A 17,072-nucleotide genomic window follows, 5' to 3' on the forward strand; every position below is an offset into this window, starting at 1 on the left:
TGCTCAGAAGACAGTTCCACAGAATGTTCTGGTGCTGTCCAATGGGACAGGCTGAGCTTCCTGAGAAGGGGTGTTTTCCTCAGCCTGGGGACAGCTGCCCACGCATCCCTGTGAGCAGGTGGGACCGTATTACCTTTTGTCAGTAGTAAGCTGGGAGAGAGAATTTACACAGCGGAGAAATGTAAATATGTTTCTACAGAAATTTGTTTAAGATGAACTGTATATATTTAAAGGTCCACTTACATGTGCTTTTATGTAGCAGGTAGTTTTAATAAAGTTCCTGTTTATGGGAGTTGTTTTACCTCAGCTTCTATGCATATGTCCTCACCATCCTGCGGGGAAGATGTTTAATTTCCTGATTGGAGAGAAGGCGGGATAGGATGCAGGCGGTGAGGGCAGGATGGGCAGCAGTCCTGTCCTCCAAAGTCTTGAGAACCAAAATGAAGCTGTTGGCAGCACATCTTCTTGGTAGCACGCACAGTGGCTCGGAGAGGGGCTGTGTGCCAGACCCATAGGGATGCTACATGCATCTGACCTGGAGACCGTGATGGAATGTTCTGTGCCTCCCATGGGCTTGCGTTAGTCCATGTCGGGCCAGGATTTGTGTAATCTCCCTGGGGCCGGCAAGTCTGGATCTGCTCCCCTGTGTCCTGCAAGTTGGCTCAGGACAGCCATTGGGAAACCGCAGCTCACCTCTGGCTGGCTCAGAAATGAGCAGAGAGGCAGGGAGGTGTCGCCTCATTGGAAATGCAGCGGTGGTGCGGATTTGAAAAGGGGGATGTGGGTAAGATGCGCCTCAGACCTCAGGACTTGGGCCACACTGTAGTCCCAGAGGCCCACCTGCTCTGCCTGAAAGTGGGTTAGAGGAATGAATAGCCCCGTCTTAGACACCAACAGACCAGACGCAGGTGATGCATTTGTGAGTTGCGGTACGATCCCTTTAGAACTCGGTTTACCTTGTGTAACAAAGGCAAGCAGATTGGGAGGCCAAACTCTTCCTGTGCCACTGTTGTGCCAGGAGTGATTGACAGCTCCCCTGGCATCAGAGCCCTTTTCTTGACTTTTGTAAGAAACCTGAGTCCCAGCTGTCCTCCCAAAGATACACAATGAATTAAAGGGACCGGTTCCCAACTGTTCATTTGAGACTCTGCATATCCATGTGTTATAGGGAGAAGCCCTGGAATACTTCATCGGATCTGATTTTTTTTTTTTTTTTTTTTTTTGGTACCAGGGATTGCACCCAGGGGTGCTTAATCATGGAACCACATCCCCAGCCCATTTTTTATATTTTATTTAGAGACCGTCCTAGTCTTGCTAAGTTGCTGAGACTGGCTTTGAACTTCCGATCCTCCTGCCTCAGCCTCCAAAGCTGCTGGGAATACAGGTGTGTGCCACTGCACCCAGCTTCAACAGAACGGTTTTTTTGTTTTGTTTTGTTTTAGTTAGTTATACATGACAGTAGTCAATAGAACTGTTATTTATGTTCTGAGGTGTACAAATTCATCTGCCCCCAAACATGCAGTATCCTCCACCCCCTCCTCCCTTCTGACAATGACGACATTTGGTAGGTTGACTGACTTTTCCATTAAACTTCAACTCATTCTTAGTTTCTCATTGAACTTCTCATGACTTCATACTTTAGACCTTCCAAAAAATACCAGAGCTTTGTGTGTGTGTGTGTGTCCCCAAACACCTATAAGCATCAAATATATAAACCAAATGTGTATAATTGACATGCATCTGGTTACTTAGTCAGTGCTCTCTAAAACTGGGCTGTGAGCACAGTGGGTCTGCAGTCACTCTACTCAGCATCCATGGGGTAATAGCCCTGAGCTCAATGCTCAGCGTTGGCAGGGTTGAAATCAGCCCAGAGCAACCTCTCCCTAGGGCTTTTTCATCTGCAAATATCTTCCAGTTAAAATGTGCAAAGCCTCGCTGGATCACCCAAGTGAAAACAAAAATAACATTCTCGCTATTGGAGAAAATGGATTTTCTGTCTTTGGGGTCAGATCTTTGAAATGGGACTTTCAGCTTCCTGGTTGGTGGGTGGACAGTTGGACTCCAGTGCGGGAGGGGTCGTGGTCCTGAGCAGTACTCATAGTCTGCTCACTCATGGACCCTTCCCCAGGGCCCACCAGGAGCCTGGCACACCCTGCCACAGGCTTGGGGCATCAAGGAGCCAAAGTCCTTCAGCGAGATGCCTGCTCCAAGTGCCCATTGATAGATTCGTGTCAGGCACGTGGAACGAGGTCTTGGGCTCTGCCCTGGCCTCCTCAGGAACCCAAGGGCTGAGTCCCCCAGGAGTTAGAGTCCCTAACTCTCAGATGATGTTCCCCAAGTTGGTCTGCAATTAGGTTTGAGAAGTTCAGAGTGCACTTTCCCTCAGCAACTCAGTAACCCTCAGCAGATAGTGTCTGAATATTTGTTCCTCCAAAGTTCATATGTTGGAACCCTCCCAGCAAGGTGCTGTTACGGGAACTGGGGCTTGGGGAAGCCACTGGGTGTGAGGCGGAGCCCTCGGGCATAGGGTCAGTGCACTTATAAACAAGGCCTGAGGGGTTCCTCTGCACCCCCACTATACAGGTTCACAGGTAGAAGGCACCGCTGTGAACCAAGAAGCAGCCCTCACCAGACACCAAACCTCCTGGCTCCTCCATCTTGGGCTTTCCAACCTCCAGACTTAGGAGCAGTTAGATATTCTTTATAAGCCACTTGGCCAGTGGCATTTTGTCACAGCAGCTTGAATGGACTGAGACACCATCTGCAGGTAGACCGTGGTCTGACATTTCTACAGAAGAGAACCCCACTTACGCTAGTGTTTCTGGGGGGGAGAGCCGGGGGCGTCGGGTCTCCCATATTTCCTGACACCGGAGCGTCTAAGGTGCCGTGATTTTAGGGCACTCATAACGTGTGAACCAGCCTGTCCACTCCAGAGGTGGGTCCCTCAGGTGGAGTGCAGGGGCAGACACAAGGGGCTCCATCTCCTAGGCCATCCCCAGGAAATAGGGGCCGTTTCTGTCTGCTCTGAGAGCACACTGGCCCAACAGATGATGGACACCCTCTGCTTTCCCTCCTCTTAGCCTCTGGACCACCATTGAGAAGGTGATAGGGGTTGTGACCAGGGCCAGTACCTCACAAGCCAAGGCCAGCAGGTAGCTGGGCACCTCAGGAAGGACAGGGCATGCTGGCTGCAGTGTGGCCTCAGGGCACCTGGTGGCACCCAGTGGGCGCAGTGTGGAGTGCTCCTGTGTACAGCAGAATCACCTGGGGTCGGTGATTCCTGGTCCCATCCTTGTGCCTTCTCTCTTGCAGTGTACAGGGCCAGGCAGCCCAGCATGGCCTCTGTGCTGGCCTCCCTGGTTGGGAAGGGGGTGGGTGCAGCTCTCCAGGGTGCTGACCATGCAGCAGGGGAGCTGGGTGCATACTCACCCATGGCATTCAGGACGTGGGCAGCCATGTGGAAAACAGCCCCCATCCAGTTTTAGGATGTGGGCCCTGCTTGGTAGGAGGACTGGGCCTGCTTCTCTCCGAAGCTGTTGGCATATAGCATCATTTACCTTTTCATCACTTCTGTGCGGCCGATGGCTTCCCCTCTGTCTGACAAGGTTGCCGAAAGAATCCGGACAGTCTTGCTACTTTGACAGTCAACGGTTTTGCCAGTTTGGGCAGGTGCTAAAAGTGGGTTTAAGTACATTGGGATAAAAATATGCTGGTTCAGCTCTGGAGTCTGTCCCAGCAGAAAGAACAGTGCCTCGATTCGACTGTGGCTCCCTGGTCACCTGCGGTTCCCAGCAGCTGAGTCATTCCCTCAGAGGAGAGGGAAGAGGTGGGCTTCCCGCCCGGCTGCTTCCTGCCATGCTGAGAGACAGCCAAGTGGCCTCCCCAGCCCCACAGGGCCTCGTACTCCGAAGTTTAAGATCAGCTCCTCCGACACAGTGGAAGCCAGAGGCGCTAGGTAAGCAGCTCGGGGTCCACTGGCTCACAGCCCTTTCCCAAGCCCCTGCCAGTTCTCTACCAGCTCCTTATGGGTTGAGGTCTGGCTCCAGCTCGTCCCTAGAACACGCATGGCTTTGGAGATAGCCACTCACCACACTCCTGTCATCCCAGCCACCAAGAGAGGCAAAGCGAAAAGTCATTCCCACTTGTCAGTGGAAGGATTCACTCTCGAACGTGGCTACTAAAACGCCTTCTTTGGCCACCATCCTGGAGCCATGGTACTAGAACGAGGCCCGGGGGTCCGTTCACTGTCCTCAGTGCTGGAACCCACTTTCCAGGAAGGACCATGATGAGCTGCATCGTGACAGAAGAGAGTGACCTGAAGAGCCAAGGGCCTGGCTGCCCAGCCTACGGGTGAGCAGCTGAGGCCACCACGGTGGATTAAACTGCAGGCCTAAGAAGAGCCCGGTGCTGGGGTCGATCTTATTCTGTGTCATTCAAAGCACAAAGGCGGGCTTGGGTATGGCTCAGGGGCACAGCGTATGCTTACCACGCAAAGGGCCCTGGGAGTGGTCCCCAGCACCATCTAGACCAACCAACCCACAACAGCAACAGCGATAACCAGAAATACCAAAAACCGAGCCGAAGCATAGGGGGAATGGACGCCAGCTGCTCACCCACTGGGCTGTAGCCGCTGTGTCTCTTCCACTGGAGACCCTGGCCTGTGGTGACTGCCCCAAACTCAGTCATTGAGTCATTCAAGTAGTCCCAAAGGCCACTTCTCTCATGCAGGGGACATGGGACGGTCAGCTGCTCCTTAATGTGTCCTGAGAAGAAGCCTCCTGGCCATCATCATCATCACCACAAAGTACTTTTTCTTTTTTTTTGTACCAGGGATTGATTCCAGGGGTGCTACCATGGGGCCACATCGCCAGTCTTTTTAAGCCAGGGTCTTGCTAAGTTGCATGAGGGCCTTGCTATGTTGCTGATGCTGGCCTCAAACTTGTGATCCTCCTGCCTCAGCTTCCCACATCGCTGGATTACAGGCGGGTGCCACCATACCTAGCTGAAAAAAATTTTTCTTAAATGGTGTCTGTTCCTCTTGGATTTGTCCATATGGCAGGGCTCCGGTGTGTAAGGTGGTCACCCTACAATGGACTCTCAGTGGAAGTTAAGAAAAGTTTGGGACTCAGGGAAGCTCTGAGTCTTGGAGAGATTCAAAAATGGGGTGGTCAGGCCTGTGTTGTCCAGGGGTCCTCAGAAGCCCACCACCCTGCAAGTCCAACTTGAATTCTACTTTCCCTCCATCAACTGCCCTCTGACCTCTAGCTTTGGAATTGATCTTTCCCTCCCCTGAGCTCTTGAAGCACCAGGGTCATCACATGGACCCCTACTGGCCTTCTCCAGGGGTTGAAGTGTGCTGTGGCTTCTCAGGATGCTTCCTGGGTGGTGAGTCTTCATGTGTGGAGCCCTCCAGGACCCAGAGAGGGCCTGTGCCACGTGGGCAGTCAGCACATGTGGGCTGATGGAAGAGGATGGATGAAGGGAAGGTTCTGGAATCACCTGTGTCCTAGAGGAAGATGAGGTCAAGGACCCACTGCCCTGCCCCCACCACTGTCAGTCTGTGTTTCCGTCTGGGCTTAGCCCAAGTAGGCAAAGTGGCAGCACCCAGGCCTCCCACCTAGGGCCACACGGAAGGAGCAAAGGGCTTCCAGAAGAGGGGGGGCCTTGGAGACCAGAAAAGAAGCAAGAGCCAAGATAAAGACAGTACTGAATGCGGGGCACCTGGAGAGGACTGGGAGCCCACCCCTCAGGCTCGCTGAGGTACAGCTGCAGGGTGGTGACAGGTCCACTCTGGGACTTCCCTCACCTGTCCTAGACACCCCCAAGCCATCCCTCAGGGACTGAAGCAAGGAAGAGCGGCCACCGGGCATTCCAAACATGGCCCTGTGCCCTGACGTGCAAAGGGCCCCAGCACATTCTGGCATGGGAAATACAGACAGGCTGGGCACCTGCTCTCAACCAGCTGTGGCTCCTGCCAGCCTGGACATTAATCAGCTGCATGACTTGGGCAAATGGCTAAGCATATCTGCTTGGAAACCATAGCTGTGCGTGGCTTCAGAGCAGCCGAGATTATATGACAGTTTGCCACTAGAATGCAGTCAGAGCTCAGGCATGGAACAACACCCCCTCAGGGACTGGCAGAGACAGGTCCCCCCTCTCCCTGGCTCTGCCTGCAGGAGAGAAGTCTTGAAGATCCATGCGTGTCCGGCAGGGAGGCCGGCAGCTGCCCGATGACTCATGCGGCAGATCCTCACCTGACTGTCCCTATCTGGTTAGTGACCTTGGGCAGGTCACCAAACCCAGCTGTACCTCTATTCCTGTTTCCTCCTCCAAGTGAGAATTCAAGGCAGGGTTCCATGACACCTGACAGTATATAATGGCCAGGTTGTGTCTAATTTATTGGATCTATAAAATACACTTGCTTCCAAAGCCCATGAGCTCATCCTCGAGGCCAAAGTCCTCAGGGGATTCCCTCCCACCCAGGACTCCTGGTGTCCTCCTTTGAATAATATTTGACCAACACTTACAGGAGGGAGGTGCTTCCTACATAGCAGCAGGCAACATGTCTGTGCAGGGAAAGGCCAGGGAACCACGGTACCCAAATGTCTCTCTCAAGGTCAACAAAACCCAGCAGAAGCACCAGGAACAACAGGGAGGCTGTTCCCAGGGCCCCACACGCTCCTTCCCGACTCCACCTGGATCGCCTACTCCCCCCTGGCCACCTGCCCTGGTGTGTCCTCCACCCACACCATACCCACCTCCCCAGCTGCAAGGAAGCCAAGAGAGAAGGTGGGGAGATACCCAGAGTCCCAGGGACTGCAGATTACTGGCAGAGAAGGGGCCACAGGATGCTGGGGAAGGAGCAGAGGCCTGGAATTCAAGACACCGCCTGGCATTGTCCCATGCGGACCCTGGTCAACAGCACATCCTCTCTGAACATTGGTATCCTCATTCCTCCAAGGAAGGTGGGGTTCAGCGACCTCCAGGTTCCTATGAGGGTCAAGATTCTTTGGTTCTCATGGTATGGTGCTTAGTATGGGACTTGGGGCCCACACCACGGCCCACTTCCCTCTGCTCCATGTGCTCAGTCTTATCCCAGGAGCTCAAAGGACCCTCCTAAACCTGAGCTTTCTGGTGGCCCCCTCACAGCCTTTTGGAGGCCCTATAAAGGTCAATTTATGAGACCTGGTTCAAATTCCACCTCGGCTGTTACTAACAGGATTGCCTTGGGGAGTCTCAGTTTCTCATCCGCACAATAGGAAAACACCCATGCCTGCCTTTTGAAGTGGTTATTAAAATGTACATATATAACTATATATATCCTGGTGCGTGGAAAGTGCTCGTAAATGGGAGGTCTGTTTTGTGACTATTTCCTCTGTTTCGTGATGATTGGTCAGGGCTCTGTTCTCTGACAGGCACTCGTGAGAAAAATGGCGGGTAGTTCAACAGGCTCATGCCCCTCTTTCATCCAAACTGAGATATGACTATAAGATGAAAGATGGTGGCTTGTCATCAGGCTCCAAAGGAATTTCCACAGGAAAAGTTCTAAGAGCAATTTGGACACGCCAGAATGCTGTCTTACATGTGGCCACCGTGTCTGGCTGTTTCCGACAACCCATCTCTAAAGCTGAGGTGGCACCACTGAGGCTTCTTGGAGGGAAGTGGCAGAAACTCAGCCCTTCACATCTGAACCTGTGACCCCCCAGCCTGGCCCAGGCTGCTCATCATCAAGCTGCAACCATTAGGTGATACGTGTGGACATTAGCCGGTGCAGGGCGAGCCGGGGTCAGCCTGGGTTCCTGGCTGATCATCCAGGAACTTAGTGACTGACTCACCATGGAACTTAGTGACTAAGGAAGTCACTTCATTTCTCTTTGCAGCTCCCAGGATGGGACCATGGCTCGTCACTTGCCATCTCACCAGCAGGGTAAAGGGATCTCATTTTTAAAGGTCTTTAATCTTGAGTGAGTGGCAGGTGGTATATTAGAATGGAGTCGTGATTTTAATCATAATAGTCTTTCCAGGAGGTAACTCTGAATAATATTTTGCTGTAGATTCAACCTGAAGACAAACACAACTATCGGAAAGCGTGTTGCCTACCTATTTCCTCTTTCATCCTACTGGTCGCTACATTGACCTCCTTGAAAGATTTTTCCAGACACTCAGTTATACCTCAGTCTAGTAAAAGAACTACCAACATAACACCTCCACACCAGGAAGGGATTTCTAGAATCTTCACCCTCCAGGTAAGTTGAAAGCCTGTGTTAGTTAGCTATCACTATAATCAGAGACAAATCAACTTATCAAGAGAACAGGTTTCTTTCCACTCACAAGAGTTCATGATTGTTGACCCCATTGCTTTGGGCCTGTGGTAGCACATCATGGTGGAACCACTTGGTGAAGCAAAAGCTACTCACCTTGTGGCCAGAAGTGAAAGAGAGAGGAAGAGGAAGAGGCAGGGGTCCCACAATCCCCTTCAAGGGCATGCCCCCAGTGACCTGAAGACCTCTCAGTAGGCCCTGCCTCTTAAAGGCTCCAGCACCTCCCAACAGTGCCAGGCTGGGAACCAAGCCTCTAACCCTTGGATCTGTGGGGGACACGTAAGACACAAACTAGAGCAAATTTCAAGTTTCTGGAAAGCAGTTTTTTTTTGACTCCTGACCTTTAATGACCCCAACATTGATGCAGTTAAGTAAAGCTGCGGACAGAGTCCGTGATGTCAGAAGTTGGGAGAGGGGCTCCTTAGTAGGTAGGTAGTGACCTGAAAGGAACATAGTGAGGGGTTGGGGGTTCTGTGGTCTGTGCGTGTTCTGTGCTGATTATATGGGTGTGTGTAATTTTTCCTACGTGTGCGTTCTGCACTTGAATAATAAAAAACTGGGCTGTGTAGAATTTGGGGGGCATTCGTGTTAGGAACCTATTTGGAAAGCTATTCCTTTAAGAGACTCTCTGACACATATTGTTCATACCCCCTTTTCAGGAAAATTACTGTCATAAACCTTGACCAGCTGCCCACATTAATGCCCTGTTCAACTTTCTCGTCAGCAGTTTTATGGATCTGCAGGTTCCAGCAAATCTGTTGACATCAATGTGTTATACCCACACTGTGCAGGGGATCCTGGACGTGTCACGGTCAGGCATCTACTGAGCAGGCTGTGGGAAAGACGGGTGCTTTAAATCTCTCCTTCAGCCCTCAGCACCACGATGATGTCATTTCCTCCATCCAGGATTCACTCCCAGTAAAGTCCTGTCCAGGTTCTGCTTTTACCTGCCCAGAGAGTCAGTGAGCTCATCTGAGCTTTGAGGTGGTTGTCCTGGAAAGACAAAAAACACTAAACAATGAAGATAAAATAGTGCCTGAGCCTCTCGGCTCCCCGTGAGGTCTTCACCTTGAACTTCACACAGGAAAGGCCAGGTAGCACCAATGCATGACTTCAGACTGGGTGCCCACATGCTCAGATAAACATGGCCCAGCCCTTTAAACAAACACTGGAAACGCTGGCTTGAGTGTTTGGACAGAGAGCGGGACACAAAGTGCCAGCTGGGGACTAGAGCCTGTTAGAACCACCTCCTCTTGCCACCAAGGAGCTGTGCACCTGAGGTAACTCGAGCGCCCTCTCTGGACCTTGAGTCCCCTAACCTTAACGTGAGAATTGAAACAGTTCCTCGGCAATGACATCATCATGGCCCTGCAAAATCAGGATTCTCACAGGTTGGTTGGTTTTGTATGGCCTCGTCTAATAATGGGTCACGCTAGCTGAGAATGAGACCAAGCAGGTGCCTAAGTTCCTGGCACTCAAATGCTATCACTCTGTGCGAAGCCCTTTCATGCCGAGTATTATTGTACCCCCACCTCTTATCTCTGCTCCTATTGTCTCCCCAGTAGGCCTCGCTAGAGGATCTAATATCTGTTCTTAGGAATGTGTGTGTCTATATGTCTGCATAGACATATCCTTGAAAACCATGAACCACAATTTTAGGTTTATGTTTCTAATTTACATAATGAGTAGTGTGCTCTGAATCCCTCCCTGTTTCTTTTTCTTTTTTTTTTTTTTTTGGTACCAGGGATTAAACTCAGGGGCACTCAACCACTGAGTCACATCCCCAGCCCTATTTTGTATTTTATTTAGAGACAGGGTGTCACTAAGTTGCTTAGTGCCTCGCTGGTGAGGCTGACTTTGAACTCCGGATCCTCCTGCCTCAGCCTCCTGAGTCGCTGGGATAGGGGCACACTCCACCACACCTGGACCAGTCCGTTCCTTCATTCTGCACTCAGTTTTTATGATCTTTGTGTTGCTGTGTATACAACTAGATTGTTAATTCTTTTCTCTCTCTCTCTCTTTTTTTTTTTTTTTTTTTTTTTTGTACTGGGGATTGAATCCAAGGGCACTTTACCACTGAGCTACATCCCCAGCCCCCTTTTTTTTTTTTTTTTTGAGACAGGATCTCACTATGTTGCTGAGGCTGGCCTTGAACTTGCGATCTTCCTGCCTCAGCCAGTGTCACTAGGTAGTGCCAGACTGCTGTGGGGCAAAGGCAGAGGACATAGCTACACCGTGCTGGGGACACAGGGGCAGAAGGGCCTGCTAAACAAGAGCCATGGCTGGGTTGAGTTGCTGATGCTGCCTCTAGATTCTTCTTCACCTTCTGCACTGGGCTTGGGTCTTGTCGGGAGGCACCGCGGGAAAGGCCTTCTGAGTGGGGAAAACTGACAGGAAGAGAAGAGCACGCGTGTTCAGGCGTTGGCTGGTGTTCTGTGTCTCTGGAGTGTCAGGTTCGCCACTGGGTGGTGGTGGGGACAGCGTGGTAGGCTGGGAGCAGGGAGGAGGCTGTCCATGGAAGAGGAGCCAGTGGGAGGAAGGTAGGAGGGGGTGAGAAGGGAACATGCGGACTATAACCTGGAGGCAGGAATCCATCAGGGAACATAAGCAGAGGAGAGGTGGGAACCAACGTATACTTCAGAAGATGGCCTGGGAATGTTAAGAGGGAAGAGACTGAAGGCAGGCCAAGATGGCGACTCTGCCTTGGTGGAGGATGGTTGACAACTGAGACTCTGTGGGAGGCAGCTGAGGGAAGGCAGTTGTGCTGTGTGGGAGGAAATCATGGAGGCTTAAATCAGAGTTGGATGGTGAGGTGAGGGGCCTCTAGGCCATCCAAGTGGACACAGCCGGGTCTCAGGATCAGCACTTCCATTCATGGAAGTGTGTGGAAACCTGTGGCCCTGGGTGTCCAGAGAACAGAGCCACCTGAGGTACCAGTGAGTAGTAGGGTCTCCTCTGGGTCAGAGAGCTCCCTCCCTGGTAGAATAGTGTTCCCTGTCCTCTTGGAGCAAACAACTATGGGCAAAGTTGTTTTCCAGAAATAAGAGAAGGCAGCTGGGCAAACAGTCGGCCTTGCCTGGAAGATGGAGGACATGTGTTCATCCCACCTTGATCCTGGGAAGGTCCTCCAGGCTCCCTGGCTGTCCTTGTCCTCAGGACAGAGGGGCGGAGGCTGGTATTGCTGCCCGCCACAGCCACAGTACAGGGGCAGCTGTCTTGGGACACTTCCTCGAGGGTGTGCCTCTGTACCTGTCTCCCTAATGGGGCGCTTTCTCCTTCCCCTCTCCTGGGCTGACTTCACAAACACAGCCGTGAGGTGAGGACCCTCTTGCTTCCCGTTTTGGGACAGCCTGGCTCCAGAGGGAGAGACAATGATCTTTGTTCTTGCTTCCACGTTCACTTAGATGAAGAGAAATTTCTTTCCTCTCCACCCATTTGCCAAACCAGCCTTTCAGGCTCTGCAGCTCTGGGGAAAGTGTTTGGGGGTTACCAGCACCTCAGGTCTTTATTCTCCTCCTCCCCTTCCCCCTCTGCCCAGCTCTGTTTGTTTGTTTGTTTCCCTGAATCTCTCCTTTGTCCCCTGATTCAGATCCATCGCCAGGTGGCCAAGCTGAAAACCCGGGCAGCCTCCTCTGTCCTCCTTCCCCAGGGCCCTCCCTGCCCCCAACAGCAGCCAAAGGCCTTGAAATCTGTGGTCTGCAAGGTCCTGTCTAACCAGGAAAACCCCAGGCTACCTCCACTTCCTGGCAGAAACGAGCCCTCTCTGTTTGGAAATAGTGCCAAAAAAATTAGCCTGCAATGTCACTTCACCACTGGTGACTTGCAGCCCCCCCTCCGCCCCGCCCCCGGCCTTCCTGAGGTCCTAACCGCCTGTGGGAACAGGAATTGGGGAAATTTTTCTGCCTGGCTTGATTAAAGTGACATGTGGCTGAGGCTTTCTGTTTAGGGAGATGTCAACAGGGAGGAGATTATGATTTTAAGTAAGAATGTAATCCATTCAGTTGGCTTCTTCGAAAAGAAGTTTTCCCTGAAACGTTTGCTAACCTCACCGCCTCTTCTCCCCTTCTGTTCTCCCTCACCTCCCACCCTACCTGAGTTAGAGATAGACCCCAAGGAGTCTCAGTGGGGTGCAAATCAAAGCAGAAGTTCCCCCAGGGAATTCGGAGGCGACCTGAAGTTTGGGAAGCTGCCCCATGGCAGGCTGTTGGTGTACTGTTTGCTTCTGGGAGAGGACTGTGTCATTTAGAGGCTAAGTCTAGGCCCTGGGAAAGAGCACTCTGAAAAGGAGGTGTTTGTCTGAGCTTGGAGGAGCAATTTGTGTCCATGGAACCCAGTGAGCTATCTGGCCCTTGGTCACTGAAACCTTTAACCTCATTCCTCAGGGGTCCAACTGAGCATGTGAAGCCCTGGCCTTCCTCTGTATCTTCGAGTTTGACCGTTTTGTATGGTTCAAGGCAGACTTTCGAGCTCCTGGGTCCAAGTAGGATACGAAGAAAGAGAGAGAACATGGAAGAAGTCAGAAAGGAGGTGGGGCAGCACAGCTATTTTGGATTCTCAGAGAGAATTTATTTTTAAAAATTATTTATTGTAATTAAAAAATTTTTTTATTTGTTCTTTTTAGTTGTACATAACAGTAGAGTGCTTTTGACATATCATACATACATACATGGAGTTTAACTTTCCATTCTTTTTTTAAAAAATTTTTATTTTAGTTGTCAATGGATATTTATTTTATTATTTATATGCGGTGCTGAGAATCAAAGCCAGTGCCTCACACATGCTAGGCAAGTGCTCTACCCCTGAGCCCCAGCGCCAGCCCTAAATTCCCATCCTTGAGGTTGTACGTGTTACACTGATCGTATCTTCATACATGAACACAGGGAAGTTATGTCCCATTTATTCTACTGCCTTTCCTATTCCCATCCCCCATCCCTATTTTAGTTTTAATTTGAAACATATATACTATAAAGAATTCACACTGTACAAAAGTAAGAGTCAAGTAAGAGTCATTGTCCCTGAATACCATACCCCAAAGCCAGTTCTTCTCTTGGGACACTCACTGGTTGTTTTTTTTATTTTTGTTTTTTGGGTTTTTTTGCACTGGGAATTGAACCCAGGGGTGTTTTATCACTGAGCCACATCCCCAGCACTTTTTCCTTTTTTGTTTCCTCACTAAATTGCTGAGGCTGTCTGGAGCTTGTGATCCTCTTGCCTCAGCCTCCCGAGTCACTGGGATTACAGGTGTGTGCTGCCATGCCTGGCTGGGACACCCACTGCTACTGGTGCTCACTGGGTGCACGTATCGCTCAGGCCTTTGCTCTCACGTATGCACAGGTTACAGGGCCATTCTACCCCGTGGGATTGAGCACCCCATGTCACCCTTCCACAGCCTTTGGTTTCTCAACACTGCCTCATGGACATGCAGCAAGATTTGCAGCTGGTGCTGAGCTCCTCAGCAGGTGAGTAATCCTTCCTGCCCGGAGGTGGGTGAGGTAACTTCTCTGTGTGCCAAAGGCAGGAGCAGAGAGTGATTCACAGCGCTGGTCTCCCTGTTTGCCTACTTTGTGACTAGCCTGGTCTGCTGAAGTAAGAGTCCAGCATGGCTCAGCTGTTCTATTTACCCAAGTGAGTCGCTGATTTGGTAGGTCAGAGTCACAGAAAGGACATTGGATAGAGTCCATCGGCTAATTAACAGCCAAATTTATTGAGGTCCTACTATGTGTCAGACACTATCCATGCACTGGAATGTAGTGGCGATGAGAGAGAAAGTCCCAGGGAGCTTGCCTGTGGGTGGATGTGTGGGTGGAGAAAAGACAGAAAATAATCATGTTAATACGTAAGTACCTTGAGACACCGCTCACTACTCTGTAGAAAATGCAGTTGTTGAGCTCGTAGGGGTAACTGAGAATCAGCAGACCTGGGGCCCAGCTCTGGTCCAGTCAAGAACCCGCAGAGGGACATGGAACAGAATGTTCCCCTAGCCTTAAGTCCCCTTCCTCAACTGCACAGTGAGGATATGGGACCAGGTCACCCCTGCTTCCTCCTATCTTAAAGCACACAGGAGGTTCAAACACAGAGGTCTGTGGCTATTTTGCCCCAGAGTCCCTTTCTGGTGGCTACAGCCGCTAGGAAGGGAGATCTTTATTAAAATCCTTCAAGTATCCACAGCCAAAGTCCTTGAGGAGACAAAGCAGCGGGAAGAGGAGCCTGGCTGATATGTTCCCAGGGGCTTTGTGCCCTCTGGGTCTTTGCTGGAAGCCCAGGCGGGAAGAAGGGCAGGTGGCACTCTAGAACTGAGCGCTGGGTGGTGAGCCACAGGGGCAGGCAGAGCCCAGAGACCTGGGGAGGAAGGTGCTGGAAGAGGCTCTGGAGCAGAGGGTGGCAGGAGCTTCGCGGACCCTTGGGAACAAGTGCCTCCAGCAGCGGTGTCTTTCCTTATCGCAGCTCCTTCGAGTTAATCCCCCTTGGCATGTCTCCACCGCAAACAGGGCTAGCAGATCTGGTTTGCCAAACACTCTCAGGACCAGCCCCAAAGGGGACCTGAGTTCAGACACCACCAAGAAAATCCTGCTCTGCCGAGAGGACCAGTTTGGCTCTTGAGAACCAGGGGCAGGAGGAAGGAGTGGAGAGAGTCCCCACTGCCCACTCCCTTAATGCACGGTGACTCAGACGGCTTCTTTTTCTTTTAAAATTCATAGGGTCCCATGTCACTTAGAAAGTGGTCTAAAATGCCCAGGGACTGCAGAGTTTTCAGAATCCAACAGGTGTAGGATCCTATAGTTCAGTCAGTGCTGAGGTTTGCCCACCTCAGCCCGCCAGGAGGGACACACAGCTGGGCAGATGGCTGGTGAGAATGTGCTTTCACTTTAGGGGGAAAAGGAGCCTGCTCTCCCAAAGGCCTCCTGTCTGATTCACACTCACTCATTGTTCATCAGGCTGAGGAAAGATGAGTAACACATTAGTGCAAGAAACCAGGCCGATCAGACAAACTCAGAGGTCACTTCTCCTTGGACACAGCGAGTAAGGCTCTGGGGTCCTGTAACTTGTCAGGAAGCCAGGGTTGCAAGCAACAGAGACATCCTGAGGGAGTGGCTATTCCAGGGATTTAATGGAAGTTAGGTGAAGTAAAGCTAAGTTCAAAAATAAACCACGCAATGATGGAGAGCTCAGCATGGATAGGCCCTGTGACCAGCCTGAGGAATCAGACTACAGTCCGAATAAGTCACAGGAAGGGTGGGCCTGGAGGGGCCCTTGGCTAGCAACTGGTTCAGAGAAGGGTGTTCAATAAATGCGAGCTAAAGGCCTGGGGTCCCCAGGACAAAGCCGACCCAGGGGTCTGAGGGGAAGTAAGGACTGGAGAGTGTTCATGGCACTGTCAAAAGGCCCCAGCCAGCCAATCAGCAGGAGCTTGGCTTCTTTCTCTCCTCCCAATGCCCAAGGAAATAATTTATGGGAATCACAAAAAGGTCTCGAGATTTCTCCATTTAACAACTAAAACAATTGAAGCAACATTAAAGAAATACTTCTCTGGACTTACAGAAAGAATTAGCGATGGTTTCATCTTGAAGCAGAGATTAAGAGGAATTCTTGGGAAATGTTGGCCCAGTTCCAAGCTATCCAGCGATACCCCAGGCCTTTGCTGGTGGCAAATGTGTTCCAATCCCCCTCCCCAATTTTTAAGTCAGCCAGGAATTGATACATTCATAAGGAGAATGAGAAAAAAAAATTTTAATTTTTCTTTAGTTGGGAGGACTAAGGCCTTTACCTTTTGTCGGGAGGTACCAGGGATTGAAGTCAGGGGCACTCGACCACTGAGTCACATCCCCAGCCCTGATTTTGTATTTTATTTAGAGACAGGGTCTCACTGAGATGCTTAGCGCCTCACTTTTGCTAAGACTGACTTTTAACTTGTGTGTGATTCTCCTGCCTCAGCCTCCCAAACTGCAAACTCCTTACAGGTGTGTCCCACCACACCTGGCTAGGGCCTTTACTTGTGTGTGTGTGTGTGTGTGTGTTTGTGTATATGTGATACTGGGGACCAAATGCAGCGGTGTGTGCTTGCTGGGCTCCTCGGCCACTGAACTACATTCCCAGGTCTACTCTGACTTTAAATCTTCACCTGGATGGTGGGGATGGGTGATGTGTCTAAACCACCTGGAGAGATTTTTAAAAATGTACTTGGAGCCAGGTGCGGCAGCACACACCTTAATCCCAGTGGCTCAGGAGGCAGAGGCAGGAGGATCACAAGTTCAAAGCCAGCCTCAGCAATTTGGCAAGACTGTCTCCAAAAAAAAAAAAAAAAAAGGATGTGGGGACTGGGGATGAGGCTCAGCAGTTACACAGCCTTGGGTTCAATCCCTGGTAACAAGCGGAGAAAAATGGATTTGAGCAGGGGGTAGCCCTGAATTCAATTCCCATTATATTAAAAAAAAAAAAAAATTAAACTGCAAACTCAATTTCCCTGCCACCAGGTCAAACAAGCCCCAGGAGGGTGGATGGGGCAGGCCCAGTGGGGGTGCTGGAGGTGTGGGGCAGCAGCCTCCCCAGGACTTCTTTTCTTTCTGTTTTCCCCTTTTTCATTCAAATCTCCACCTTGGAGGGAGGTGCCTTTGGACAGCTGGCTCCTATGGAAGGAAAGAAAAGAGAAGCACTTCCTCTACCCGCCCCAGGAAGCAGGGGGTTAGGGGACCCCACACAGCTTCCTTGCACACACCTGTGTGGACCGGGCAGCGCCTGACCTGAGCTGAATCG

This window comes from Sciurus vulgaris (genome assembly GCF_902686455.1).
Source record: "Sciurus vulgaris genome assembly, chromosome: 9".
NCBI classification, from domain to species: Eukaryota; Metazoa; Chordata; class Mammalia; order Rodentia; family Sciuridae; genus Sciurus; species Sciurus vulgaris.